Consider the following 15,631-nt stretch of genomic DNA (forward strand, 5'->3'; position numbering starts at 1 on the left):
CATATCCGGACAAAGTTCTCCGGCGATAAAGACCCCAGACAAATCCTAAAGAAGGGGCTCGATCAGAAACATCGACTGTTTATTCAGCTCCAACATTTTGAGTGAATTTCACTAGATCTCCGTCATCTGCGTTATCTCTTAAATTTGAGATATAATCGGCATGATAATTGTTTGATGTAGTAGGCATTCTGTATGAATCATTTATCACCGAGAGCGGCCATTTCAAGCGCATGGCTTTGCGTCTTTCTCTGTCCGGGTGTTATTCTCTGCCTCCGGGATGAACTAAATGCCGATCAGTCTGTACGTAATTAGCAGTGTTCTCCTCTTACCGAGGAAAAAGGCCTGGCAGCACAGAAGTCTTTGGAAAACATAACCACCCTCCTAATTTCCAGAATTAAGTTGACAGCCCAGGCTGTGTTTTCTCCCTACAAAGGACCAACCGTTTACTTCTGCATTTTGTACGAGTTTTGAAGAATCACGGCGAATTTGAAATTGAGACAGAAAAGATGTTAAAGAACCCTCAATTGCCCGCCACTGCTGAACAAGACAGATTCTTGATCAAAATCTGATTTCAATTGAAATGCATTGATACAACGTTCCCTGAAATGCAGATCATTAGAAATAGCTCCTGCGAATTGAATCGAGTTAAAGCAATGATGCTGCTCTCTGGGACAGTGATTATAAATTTCTGCAAATTTGCTGATATTTTGTTCCACTCCTGAAGCTGAAGTGACCTGAATTGATAAAGTGTGACTGTATTACACTTTATTTAATACTGAAGTTATTAAACAAACTGTGTTAGTTTGAGATGCACCACCGTTCTGAGGTGTTGTGTCGTTCGTATAAAATCCATCACTATTAGGAGCAGATAATTAGGCGTGATTAAATTTTGTTTATTTTAGAGGAGGGGAAAGGTGATAGATGAATCCAGGTGAAAGGCGAAGAGCTGGAGCGGAAGAAATCTGATAAGAGAGCACAGTGGAGTGCAGGAAAGCTGGAAGTAGTTAGGGACGCCGTGTGAGGTGATAAGCGGGTGAGAATAGCCCAGAGTGGGGAATAGAAGGAAAGGGAGAGGGGGGGGGGGAGGGATCTCTTTTTATCGACATTCATGACACCAGGTTGGAGGCCACCTAGACGGAAAATAAGTTGTCTCTCCTGCCTCTTGAGGTCAGCCTCACTGGGGCACAAGAGGAAGCAATGGACGGAACATGTCGGATCGGGAAAGGGAATCAGAATTAAAATGTTTGGACGCCGGGAAGCTCCGCTTTTCACGGATGGGGCGGTGGTGCTCGAGGAAATCAGCCCCAGTTTATCCCGGGTCTCTCCAATGTAGAGAAGGCCGCACTTGGAGCACCAGACACAATGGACGATCACAGCAGATTCGCAGGTGAAGTTTTGCCTTACCAGGCAGACTGTTTGGGCCCGGTCTGATGGTGAGGGAGGAGATGAAGGTGCGGGTGTAGTACTTTGGGTGCTTGCAGGGATATGCACCGCGAGGGAGATAGGTGCCGAGGGCTGAATGAAACAGGGCGTCATGGAGGGAGAGATCCCTGTGGAAAGCAAGAGATGGGAACGGGAGCTAGTGATATCTTTGTTGGTAGCATCACTTTAAAAATGGGATCATCCCATTCACGCTCACCAAGTTTTCCGCCACTTTACCGGCGATGGACTTCCTACCATCCCATGACGTTGCGCACCCCAAAAAAAATCATTATTTTCAACTTCCGCCATCTCCAAAGAGATCGTAGAAACAATCTTATTTTTACCTCTACCCCCAACCACACTCCGCTTTTCACAGCGATCGCTTCCACCGTTATTCAATTGCCATTCCGTCCGTCACCATTCATCTCCCTCCCGGCGCTTACCCCTGCAAGCGGCCACAGCGCTACACCTGCCCATCCACCTCCTACCCCACCACGGTCTTTGTCCCCAAGCAGCCCTTCCAGGCGAGGCAACAATTTACCTACGAATCCACTGGGATAGTCTGTGTGTCCAATGTTCCCGAAGCGGCTTTCTCTACATTGGCGAGATTCAGCGTTAATCGTGGGACATTTCGTCGAGCAGCTCAGCTCCATCCGCCAAAAACAGATCTTCCCGCAGGCCAAACATTTTAATTTCGCTTCCTACTCCTGTTTGGACATGTCGTTCCGCAGCTTCCTCTCTTTTTCTATGATGAGACCATCCTCAGGGTGGAGGAGCAACAACCTATATGTTGTCTGGGTAGCCTCCTCCCTGACGGCATGAATATCGAATCTCCTTCCGGTATAAATAATGATCACCCTTCTCCTTTTGTTCTCTTCCTCAATCTGGCCTTTTACCTCTTCTCTGCTGCCTATCACCTCCTCGTCGGTCCTCACCAGCTTCCCTTTCTCGTAGGGTCCATTCTCCAGTTTAATCAGATTCATTCCTCTCGATCCTTTTCGTTTTCCTGTCAACCAGGCTTGATCTATTACCTTCCAGCTATCCGTCTCCTCCTCTGTTACCTTCTTTATTCTGGCGTCTCACCACTTCGTTCTGGAGGAGTGTCTCGGCCCGACACTTCGCCTGTTTATTCATTCCCAAAGATGCTGCCTGACCCGCCGAGTTCCTCTCGCAGTTTGTTTCTGTCGCTTTTAGTGTTTTTGTTGAGAGACATCGTGACGGAGCTGAAAGTCAAATGTGTCATTGCGATATTTTTGAGCCATTGATGCCTCTTGCATTTCACAATAATGAAGTTGAATTAAAAGCCGGGCGCCCCATAATGTTCATGTTATTAATGACTCTGAAAACCTGTACTCAGATAAAGCACTTTAATGGCCAGGAGCTTTCCATCCTTGCGGCTGCAAACATTTGGAACGAGTTACTCTCAGAAACATCAAGCTGTCATTGTCTCACGATGTGATTCTGAAGTGGTCATTGGTCTAATGATACATTAGTAGATTTGTAGGTGGACAGTGTGGGATTTATTTGTCAGTTTCATGGCTCCGATTTGTGACTATCCCATTGACGAGGTGAATGCTATGAGTGAGTTGATTAGGTAGTAGTTCGTTATAACATTGAAACTTGCAATGTGTTTGAACAACATTGCTTGATATTCAGGGTGTGTTCTCCAGTATTCTCATTTTGTTGGTCTGGCGCTAACATTTGGGATTATGTCACACCATGTATTTTGTTCTAGTCTACTTTATGTGATACATTCGAGAGGTTACCGAGTGTTTCAGCCTGCTGAAGGAAATGAGCAAAGTTCCGAATGACAATAGATGAGCTTGGCAGGGATCCTCAGGGAAGAGTGAAGGGCATAAAGTGTTGAAACTGGAGAGTTCTGTCCATTCATCCAGGGAGAATTTGGAGTGACACCGATAATCAATGGGCAACATTCTGATCTCCTTATTGAAAGGAGAAGAGATTGACGCTGGTCACGTAGGCCACCAGTGTGGAATCCATTTCACAATGAGTGACAGAGGAGAGTTCAGCACCTCCTCCGGCTGCTGCCTGAGCTCAGTCTGACAGACGAGGTAAAGAGCTCAGATGTTGCAGCACGTAGCACAGGTCATAAAGAATGAAGGCATTTTCAAACAATGTGGGACGTCCACCGCATGAATCATCTTGTTCCAGATAACCATCACCCCATACAATGTCCATACAGGATGAAATCTCCTGAGAGGACTAGCAGGTACAACCGAAGATTTTGTGAGGTCCCGCATCTTGGGGTCGCTGAAACTCTGACTACTACTAGAAGCCTGGAGTCTGCCGCGGGCTCTACTGGCCACTGAATTGTTCGTGATGGTGAAACCATCGAGCAGGACGACAACGAGGAATGGGATCAGAGTTGAAAATACAGAACGAAGGACACCCATTACTGTCCAAAATAGTGACACAAGTAACTCTCATCTCGACATGCAAAGGCATGTTAAAGGAAGGATATATATGGCCGACAGATAGCGGTTGACAGTTTCAGAGATTGCACTCTTTCCCCGCGATGGTATGACAATCGTCACCACGTTCACTGTGAAAAGCAGAAGTACAGAAATCATACATCAAACTGAGAGCCTGGGTGTGCCAATGTCTGTTTTATCGCCCCAATATATCAGCCACTATCGTTACAAGTGAATGGACAAGACATTGAACAGGTGCGGAAGTTTGAATAGCTTGGCAGCTGTCTGAAAGATGACGGGAGATGTGAAGTTGAGATCAGAAGGGGAATAGGTATTGGCTAAGACCCAGTTCATGAAGCTAAATGATCTACTATGCAATCAGAAGGTAGACATCCAAAAGTAGAATCCGCTTCGTCGAGTGTTACGTGTGGTCAGTGCTGAGGTGAGGATCAGAAACATGGACCCTGAGGAATGATGACATGAAACGAATTGATGCTTTTGAAACGTGATGCTGTCGACGAATGTTGAAGATCAGCTGGTAGAGTAAGTTTCAAATGAGAGGGTTTTGTCTGAAGTTGATAGACCACGGAGAGCTTTCTAAGCCCCTACCTCTCCTTGTATAGAAAACCTATCATCACCCACCCACCGTATTTTCCCACTCGTATTTGTTATTCACATCTTGGAAAAAAGGCACAAGCGGTTGAGTCTATCTTTGCCTCTTACGATCGTGCATAACTCTATCAAGTCACCTCTCATCCTCCAAAGAGATAATCCCAGGCTCGCTCCAGAGCTTTCCAATCCAGAACGAATCGATTTTTGCTTCGCAGTAGCAACGTATCTAACCAGATCCACATCTCTACCGTTTTCCGGAACTGTGCCAATGAATATACAATTTTAAGAGTTTAAACTTTCTTTCAAATACCCATACAGTGCCTATGAAAAGTATTCACCAACTTGGAAGTTCTTGTTTTATTGTTGTACAGCATTGTATAATAGTGGATTTAATTTGGATTTTTTTATCAGCAATAAACATAAAAAATTCACTCCATGTTAAAGTGAAAGCAGATCTCTAAAACGTGATCTAAACTAATTACAGATATAAAACTTAGCGTGACTGGGGTAGAAGAAAGAGAATGTGGGAGGGCGAGATTGGGGTGATATATGGGGAGGGGGAGCGGGAGAGAGAAAGGTGGCGAGAGTGATAGAGCTAGGTAGAGAGAGTGAGAGAGGGGAAGAGGGACATGGAGACGGAGAGAGAGAAACTGTGCAGAAAGCGAGTGTGGAGAGAGGGGGATTTGGGGGTAGAAAGAACCTGGGAGTGAGGTAGGAGAGAGCAATGTGCAGCGAGAGAGAGAGAATGACTGGAGGGGACAGTGGAGAACAGAGACAGGAGAGAGAAACCGTGTAGAGAGAGAGGCTGGGTGACGAGAGAGATTTCAAATGGCTGAAGATATAGGAGCCTGGGGGAGACCGAGATGCCCAGAGAGACACAGGGGGGAGAAAGTGACCAGGCCTGGGCAGAGATGTGGGAGACTGTGCGGACGTGGTAAGTCATGGATGAGGGGGTCTTGGGAAGAGTGAGTGAGTGAGTCAAAACCGAGAAAAATGTACCCTGAGGGTCTAGAGGGCTTTCCGCCACGCATAGCATTCTGGGACTGCAGTGCCACCATTGTAAAGTGGGGCCGAATAATCCAACCCGCATCTGCGCTCTCCCTCCCTCGTAACATTCTTCGCCACCGCTCTCTCTCTCTCTCTCTCTCTCTCTCTCTCTCTCTCTCTCTCTCTCTCTCTCTCTCTCTCTCTCTCTCTCTCTCTCTCTCTCTCTCTCTCTCTCTCTCATCTCCAACCTCCCTCCTTGTGGACGACATTTCCGAATATAACGTTTACAGTGCTGTATGCTGCTTTCGTCGTCGTCGTTAGGTCGCATCTGGAATTTCCAGCTTGCGAACGATTTCCCGCATGTCGCTCTGTCCCGACACTTGTCCACAACATCCCTAGTCTTGTCCAGCTTGGTCCAAACCTTGACGTTATCCAGCCACGTTGTTCTTTGCCTTCCTCTTAGTTTCTTTCCCTCCACCTTTCCACATAGCAAGTCCGACACGATGTTATCTCTCCACGATATGTCCACAATAAGCAACTTTTAACTTTATGATCTTTTCCAGCAATATCCGTGGTCTATCAACTTCAGACAAAACCCTCTCATTTGAAATTTACTCTACCAGCTGATCTTCAACATTCGTCGACAGCATCACGTTTCAAAAGCATCAATTCGTTTCATATCATCATTCCTCAGGATCCATGTTTCTGATCCTTACCTCAGCACTGACCACACGTAACACTCGAGGAAGCGGATTCTACTTTTGGATGTCTACCTTCTGATTGCATAGTAGATATTTTAACTTCATGAACTGGGTCTTAGCCAATACCTATTCCCCTTCTGATCTCAACTTCACATCTCCCGTCATCTGTCAGACAGCTGCCAACCTATTCAAACTTCCGCACCTATTCAATGTCTTGTCCATTCACTTGTAACGATGCCATCATGAGTGAGTCTTCAGTGTTTGTTTTGCTTACCACCATCGATTTTGTTTTCATAGGGTTGATTTTTAGTTCGCATTCAAGGCTTTTCTCATTCACTTTATTCAGTATAATTTGCAGTTCTGTCAGCTAACAACGCGGTTTCGTCCGCATACCTGATGTTTCCCACCTTCCGGCCTCCGATTGGAATACCTGTTTCCTGATGGTCTCATTCCCGGAATATCCATTCTCCGTAGAGGTTGATCAAACCAGGCGAGCCAACGCAACCTTCAGCAATATCCGCACACCTGATGTTTCCCACCTTCCGGCCTCCGATTGGAATCCCTGTCTCCTGATGGTCTCATTCCCGAAATATCCATTCTCCATAGAGGGTGATCAAACCATGCGAGCCAACGCAACCTTCAGCAATATCCGCACACCTGATGTTTCCCACCTTCCGGCCTCCGATTGGAATCCCTGTCTCCTGATGGTCTCATTCCCGAAATATCCATTCTCCATAGAGGGTGATCAAACCAGGCGAGCCAACGCAACCTTCAGCAATATCCGCACACCTGATGTTTCCCACCTTCCGGCCTCCGATTGGAATCCCTGTCTCCTGATGGTCTCATTCCCGAAATATCCATTCTCCATAGAGGGTGATCAAACCAGGCGAGCCAACGCAACCTTCAGCAATATCCGCACACCTGATGTTTCCCACCTTCCGACCTCCGATTGGAATCCCTGTCTCCTGATGGTCTCATTCCCGAAATATCCATTCTCCATAGAGGTTGGACAAATCCGGAGAGCCTTCCGCCTGGTTTAATACATGCCCATGGTGATAGCCCATTTTCTGCCCTGACCGCCGCTTCCTGTTTCCAATACAATTTCCTTATTCTCCCATCCCAGATCGTACTTGTTCAGCATCTCTGTTACTTTCTCATGTCTTTCTTTATCAAAAACCTTTTCATATTCAATAAAGCATAAGTAGATGGTCTTTTGTGCCTCAGTGCATCTGTCCAGGAAGTTTTCCATCGCAAATGTTCCTTCCCTTGTTCCTGAGCCTTTACGAAAACCAAACTGTGTTTCTTCAGTTTCACCGCTGATTGTACCTTTCATTCTGCCGAACACTTTTTTCAACATTAACTTGACGCAGTGAGACATTATGCTTATCGTCCTGTGTTCGTTACATTTTATTGTCCATGGCTTTTTTGGTAAGTCGATAAATACCGATTTGAGAAAGTCCTCCGGAAGATTTCCTGTCATATAACTGTTGTTTAGTATCGCTGAAAGGTTCGATTTTCCCTTCGGGCCAAGTGATTTCAGAATTTGAGTGGAAATCTTATCTTCACCGGCCGCCTTTCTGACTTTTAGACTCCAAATCGCACTTTCCATCTCTGACATCAATTGTTTTTCTGCTGATTAGTCATTTGATTTGATTGTGGTAAATCCTCAATCCTGCTATCTTCAAATAATTCCGAGATGTATTAAACTCATCTGTCCATGATCTCTTCTTTATCATGGCATGGATTACCACTACCGTCTTCCATACACCCAGCTGATGGCACAGTCCTCCTTCATTTCCTCATATCCTTTGCCTGTTGGTGGAGGCCTCTATAATCATGACTTCGTTCATTCTGCTCAATTTCACCGCACTGTTCATTCATCCAATTCTCTTTCGCTTCTTTACATTGTCTTTCAATCAATCGGTGCAAGACTTTGTATCGTTCATTATCCCGATGTTGTACCTGATGCTGCTTTAGGTTGTGAAATCGCAGACCTGCGTTTTCCTCTTAAGAATATCCTCTCCTCACCAATACTCCTCGCAACGATCACGCGGCTGCACAAGTCAGATGGGTGGAAACGGATGAACCACAAATCAAGAAAACAACATTATGACCGGATTCTATTGTTCTACGGTTTCGCACGCTTCACTGCTACTAGATCTAAAGGCAAGCCTTGTACTTGTACCTCAGAGTTCCACACATGTGGACTCTCCATGATATCTTGCTCAAATAAAAGATTATCCAATTGAAATCTGGTGTCGAATTTCATTTTGAAATATCTCTGACAAATTGCTGTAGTCCAGCAGGATCCCGACAAAACGGGGTGGCCCGATGGAGTAACTGAGAGTCGCAGAGGCAATTTCGAGTTCGCCACCCTTTGGGTGTTCCGCTCTGTGCCTCCCTGATCCTGGCCCATGACCGGGTAGAAAGGATGGGATCGGCGGAACCAAGTAGGAAAGACCACAGTATTATGTGAAGTATTGTCTGAAATAAGGAGATCCGGATCCGGATCCTAGTCCCACCCAAGATATTCTCCGATTAGTAAATAAAACCAATAGATATAAATAAGACTTGAAGAGAGGAATGTAACAAAATTTCTTTCGCGCTTGTGCCTGCGACTGACTGTCTTTCCTTTGCAGGACCAGGTAAGTAGATTGAAGTAGGATGGGAAGTAGTACAGTAACGTTGATCAGGAATGCGGAGGAGTTGAGAGAATTCCCTGTAAAGATAAAGATGAAAACAAGGTAAGTAGATTGAAGGAAGATGATAAGTAATGATAGTAATGTTGATGAGTGAAATGCGGGGAGAGTTTTATCTGTAAAGGTAAAGAAGAAATCAAGAAAGAAGCATCCGAATGTTGAACGAGGAAAGAAACCACTGGGAGATCCGCTGGTGTCTCCCGGCTGATGAGGTCTGGTTGGAAAGTGGGTATACTAGCCATGTGATTCCTTTTACTAGTGGCTTGTGTAGTTGGACCAAAGGACGGTGGCTCTACGGGGATCATTTTAGTTAAAGTATATCAAATATTTTCAACAGGAAACTGGTAGCGGAGACGGAGATCCTACGTGGGATTATGATTATATAAAAACGTGCTTTGACTTATGCACTTAACTTTGTTTATTGGTGCCTGTCTCATCGGAGGATGTTGTCCTTGCTTTGATAAGTGGTTGTGTGTTGTGTATGTTCTGTGTGCGCTGCTGTGCTTCACACCCTGGGTCGGAGAAACGTTGTCTCGTTTGTCGGTGTGCGTGTGCGTAGTTAAATGACAGTAAACTGGACTTGAGTTGAATAAGTGCTGGAGTCATCTAAGAGACACCAAACTCCGAAACAACAACAACAACAAAAAATAGACTGACTGACTAAACAATGTCCAAACAAAAGAAAGTGGAGGCGTCTCAATGTTTATGTCCTCACCTAGACAGCCTGTGACCAGGCCGGAATCAGGTCTGGACAAAGTTTTCATGTCAGCAGAAGCGATACGACAGAATCAAACACCCCGAACCCGCTCAGTCAAACGAAGCAGAGGAGCAGGAGGGGGACAAACAGCAAGACAAAGAACTATGCAAGGAAAGATGAGCCCAGTTTTAAGGTCGCTTCTGAACGGTCGAGGGGTCTCAAAAAAAGGACATGTCTATAATTTGCGTATTGGAACAGGAAACGGGGAGAAATAAGAAAGAAGCGAATTCAGAACTCGATCTTGTTACAGAATATCCAAAAAAAAAAAATATTATTGGCACCACCGCAGTAATTGGGCTATAGACCCCGTATGAATTTCGGGCTATGGGACAAATTTGTGAAATTTATAACTCCTTGCCTGGAAATGTTGAGATGTTCTGAAAACTTGTGTGCGGAACCGACTTGGACTGAAGTACAAAGCGCGTTTGAATTCCCCAGAGGAATAGAGGGGGAAACGATAATGATGGATCTTCCGTTACCATGGGGACGTGGTTAAAGGGGACCGTGTTCGACTGCCCGAGTGGGGCAATCAGTCAGCAGAGTGATTTTGGAGAGGGAACCTACCCGAGTGGGGCAATCGGTCAGCAGAGTGATTTTGGAGAGGGATCCTACCCGAGTGGGGCAATCCGTCAGCAGAGTGATTTTGGAGAGGGATCCTGGTGCAGGCAAAAATCAGAAGACAATATAACTGACTTCATTTCCCGTTTCCCTGACACATGATAGAATTGCAGAACAACTCTGCGCTGCCAAAGACAGAATTCAAAAAAACACTTGGACTAAGATTTTAACCAACGACAGCTTATCCTGACATGCCGACCTCTGAAGCATTTCCATCGCACCGCCCGATACACTGAAACATCTCAGCCGAGCGATCACCAGAAGCTCCTTTCTGTGCGTAACAGAGCAGAAACTCTTTCTTTAACTGGACACATCTATTATGGTCCAATGGACAAAGTGGCAGTAGGGTTTTTGAGTGAACAACAGAATCAACGAGTTGAATTGCCAAACTCAGCCCCTCATGTCACTATAGTCAGAAAAGACTGCAACTTCTCAACTACTCGGACCCGTGCGTCAGACTTTACTGGAGTTAAACGGCACACAGTGTCTAACTCTGCCTAATACTAACGCTGCTCTACAACTCCATTCCGCTCAGGCTGGATGTATAATATTTCCTTCTTCATCGTTAAAACAAAGTTTGTCATCTTTGCTCCCCCTGCTTTGCCTGAGCATGTCGTACACGCGTGGCTTTCGCAGGCACCTCCCTCTCGGTGGGCGATAAACAAACATCACGAGGGGCTTGTACATTCCGCCCCACCACACGAAGACTCTATACATAGAAACATAGAAAATAGGTGCAGGAGTAGGCCATTCGGCCCTGCGAGCCTGCACCGCCATTCAGTCAGATCATGGCTGATCATCCAACTCAGAACCCTGTACCTGATTTCTCTCCATACCCCCTGATCCCTTTAGCCACAAGGGCCATATCTAACTTCCTCTTAAATATAGCCAATGAACCGGCCTCAACTGTTTCCTGTGGCAGAGAATTCCACAGATTCACCACTCTCTGTGTGAACAGGTTTTTACTCATCTCGGTTCTAAAAGTCTTCCCCTTTATCCTTAAACTGTGATCCCCTCGTTCTGGACTTCTCCAACATCGGAAACAATCTTCCTGCATCTAGCCTGTCCAATCCCTTTAGAATGTTACACGTTTCAATAAGATCCCCCCTCAATCTTCTAAATTCCAGCGAGTATAAGCCTAGTCGATCCAGTCTTTCTTCATATGAAAGTCCTGCCATCCCAGGAATCAATCTGGTGAACCTTCTTTGTACTCCCTCTATGGCAAGAATGTCTTTCCTCGTGCTTTTATATACACGACAGATCATGTATACGGCTACATGATTTGTCACTGGAGACAATGTAAAGCATGAAACCTGTCATAAAGCACTATTCGATCAGGAAGGGCTTGTATCAACCTGCAGTCCCGGCAATTCTCTTAGTTTACCAGTTCCAAAAACAGGTCGTGATAATGAGTGACTTTTTTTTTGCAATACTTAAGGGCGATTAGCAGGATAGCATGTGAAGGGTTTACTGATGGCAAGTTATCAGAACGACACGGGACCGCAGAGAACCCAGTGCATAGTGCTCTGCACAATTACCAGCAGTTGTGAGAGGCATACCTAGGTGTCCAACATCTGTCACCGATACTACAATTAAAAAACATAGAACATAGAAACCTACAGCCCATTACAGGCCCTTCGGCCCACAATGTTGTGCCCACCATGAAACCCACTCTAGAAACTGCCATGGATTTCCCCAGTGCATAGACCTCTACTTTTCAAAGTTCCATGTACCTGTCCGAGAGGCTCTGAAACACCCTATTGTATTCGCTTCCATCACCGCCGCCGGCAGTGTATTCCACGCACCCAACACTCTCTGTGTGAAAACTGAACTCTGACATTCCCTCGGTACCTATTTCCAAGCACCTTAAAAGCATACCCCGCGTATTAGTCATTTTGTCCCGGGGAAAAAAAGCCTCGGGTTATCCACAGGATCAATGCCGCTCATCACCTTATACATATAATTATGGTAGAAACGTCCGATCCTATTAAATGGGATCTCGCTGATGAAGTGTGTCGGCCCGGAACATTGACTGTTTACTCTTTTGCATAGATTCTGCCCGGCTTGCTGAGCTCCTTAGGATTGTGTGGGTATTACTTTGATTTCCAGCGTCTGCAGATGTCCCCAGTTTGCGATTAGACGTCAACAGTCAACAACATTGGAAACTGCGCTGCCTTCACCAGGCAAAATTAACCCCGGGTCATTACCAACTCCGGAATGCGAAGCTCTTGTCATTTAATCTTGCCAGGCAATTATGTTGTAGTCTTTAAGCCACTCAATCTGATTGGGAGATAAATTGGACAAGACTAGAATGTCGTCGCTTGGGATTCACGCTGCTTTTGTGCTCACGGTGGCCAGAGATTGGACATAATCCTTACGTATCACTCGAAACATTATTTCTGATAAAGCGTTGAGTTAGTATTAACTGGCGTGAGATGCATAAATCTATTCTGCGCTCGAAAAGGTATCTGCCGTGTCGACTCTTGCTTCCGTCAACCCCGGGCGAGGAGAATCACCAGTGTTGTATAACGCTGATCGGTGGCAGGACAGACATCAGTGAGACGGAACTGGAAATGCAACAGAGTGAGTAATGTTCCGTCAGAAAGCGGTAAAACATCTTTTAAAGTAATTTTAATTCGGATTTCCGGTATCATTCTTTTATTTTTCATACATCGATAAAACTTCCAGGTAGAGCTTAGTTAGTCGAGAGAGAAAAAAATAAACAAAAAACTTTTTCCTGTTGCTCTTGACGTTCATTAAATTTCAGCGTACTTTGGTGATCAATATAAATATATGTTCCTGTAATGAGATATACTTTGCTCAGTACGCGACCGGACGGAAGAGTGGTCAGAGAGAAAGAGAACAGAGGGAAACAGAGGGAAAGAATCAGACTGTGACGGGGCCTCGGGATGTGAACAGAGATAAAGCCGGAGAGATGCGGGGACAACGAGGGAGCAGGTCGGAGATGGAGATGGAGTTGAAAAAGAAGGAAAATAACGCACACACGCTCTGTTCCAGCCCGATCATGTTTCCCTCACGGTGAAACTCACTCGTCTACAATGAGATTAGATTTTGTTCAAAACGGGACCGGACTTGTGGACAGAGAGAAACAGGCAACAGAGGAAACAGATTTTCACGGGACCACCGAATGTGAACGGAGATAAAGAGGCAGATAGGAAAGGACAAAGCGGAGCAGTCCGGAGATGGAAAAGGAAAGAAAACACACACACACACACACACACACACACACACACATACACACACACACACACACACACACACACACACACACACACACACACACACACACACACACACACACACACACACACACACACACACACACCTCCGCTATGTTTCAGTCTGATCACGTTCCCCTCACCGGCGTGGGGGAAGGAGTGAGCGAGGACAACGTGAGAGATATTGGGAGTAAAACACCGTGAGCGTCACTGAAAAGGATGAATCAGAAACAACGGAGAGAATGGAGAAAAGGGAGAGGATTCTTCCTAACTGGACCAACCCAGAGTAAAACGCTGTCAGATGTAAGGGAGTTTATTAAAATAAAACGGGCAGGGACTGACTATAGACCCTCCATCGGGGTGAATTACAGCTGAGGTGACCGCTACATATTACATATTTGATGAAGGACACATTTCACCTGTACGGGCTAAACAGTGAGTGAAATATATCATCACAAAACACATGCGTATTTCAGAGCGCTCAGTTGTTACCCGTGGTTCTACATATCGGAAAGTGGATAGATTATGGAGGAAACATGGTGTTCGACTGAAATCTCTGGCAGAAACCAACAAGTGGCTCTATGTTTTGAGGCATTTGGTTAACAGTTTTAGCGGGTATTTCACCGCGTTTTTCAGCTCCTCTCTGAACTTGCTCTGAGTCACGGCGTAAATACATGTGTTGGTGCAGGAGCTGACGATCTGCAGAATCGTCGCCGTGGATTCTGCGATATAAATCGGATCCGTGTCCGTGTCACGAGGGATGTTTGCAATCAGTACGTAAATATCAAAAACCAGCAGTGTTAACCACAGAAATATAAAACTACCGGTTACACTGAATAGTAAAACGACCGATTTCTTTCGGTTCTCCATCTCCGGGTCCTTGTCATTCTTTCCGTTACTGCGGCCCCGGAGCCCCATCCGGACTTTATTAGCGGACAAAATCCGTCTAACTGTCAGAGCATTGAACAATAAAATCAGAATAAACGGGAGACAAGGCATGTAAATGCGATGTATCATAATAAGTGCGGCCCACGAGGGAGAAGTATAGAAGCTCTCTTTGGTGGCACAGCCATAGAAAACTCCATCAATTATCACCACAGGCTCCAATGTAAAGTAGAAAGGGATACTTTCCAAACAGCCCAACACACTCACTGTCCCGATAACCACAGCCGCCGTTCTTTCGGGACAATATTTTGTTTTCAGCTTTTCACAACAAATGGCCACAAATCTGTCACAGGTGAAAGCGACTGTCAGTCAGACAGAGAACCCGGTGCTTCCTATGAGCAGGCAACGGGCGACCCTGCAAACGGGAGTCCAATGGAGGAAGGAAGACCTAAAGTATATGAGAACAGTCCACCTCAGCAGAGGGTCAGAGATAACGACCAGGAGTTCGGCCGCTGCCATTCCCAGCAGTTAGCGAGTGATGCATTTGGAGAGACCGCACTTTCCTCGGGACAGGATAACAATCGCCATCGGGTTAACTGAAAGAGAGAGGGAGGGAAACAGAGAAATTACTGACCTGTCAGGGCAATAGAACAAAATTATTATTATTAGATTTCATCTTGTGTTTTTTTTATCCTGCTTCAAATGGTGGATACTGGACCCAGAACATATGAACTCGCTGACGGTGTGCAATATCGGCGTGACAGAGAACTCTCCGCGAGTTTTGTAAATGGGTTCAATCTGGGTGAATTCCCAAACCGACCAGATGACAGCTGGGTAAACGTTTCCTGGCCGCAGTAAGGAATGGGTCTGATATACCAACGTCACTGGTCTGAGCCGCACAGGAATGAAATGAAATCCACATCGGCGGTTCCCTCTGCTCATATTTCTAACATAATGAGCCATTTTCGTTGTTCCATCACCCAGTCAGGCAATTCATAGTCGATTCATACGGACGGAACAGAAGGTCGTCTGGCTCCCACGGATGCAGTGTAGCCCGGAGTCATCCTGTGCAGACATTTCGATTCACAATTATTACATGATACCGAGACAGCGGAGAGGATTTCAGTCAAAGGCAGCATCTCGGCTCCAATATGGAGCACTGCCTGCTACGAAAACAATGGGATTAATATTGTCAGCGCCTTCCGCCCGTGACTGAAATGCGGGATCTGGACAGGTGGCTGTGGAAACAAGTAGCGAGAGAAACACTTCAGAACATCGG

Source organism: Hemitrygon akajei, unplaced genomic scaffold (genome assembly GCF_048418815.1).
Source record: "Hemitrygon akajei unplaced genomic scaffold, sHemAka1.3 Scf000187, whole genome shotgun sequence".
Lineage (NCBI taxonomy): Eukaryota > Metazoa > Chordata > Chondrichthyes > Myliobatiformes > Dasyatidae > Hemitrygon > Hemitrygon akajei.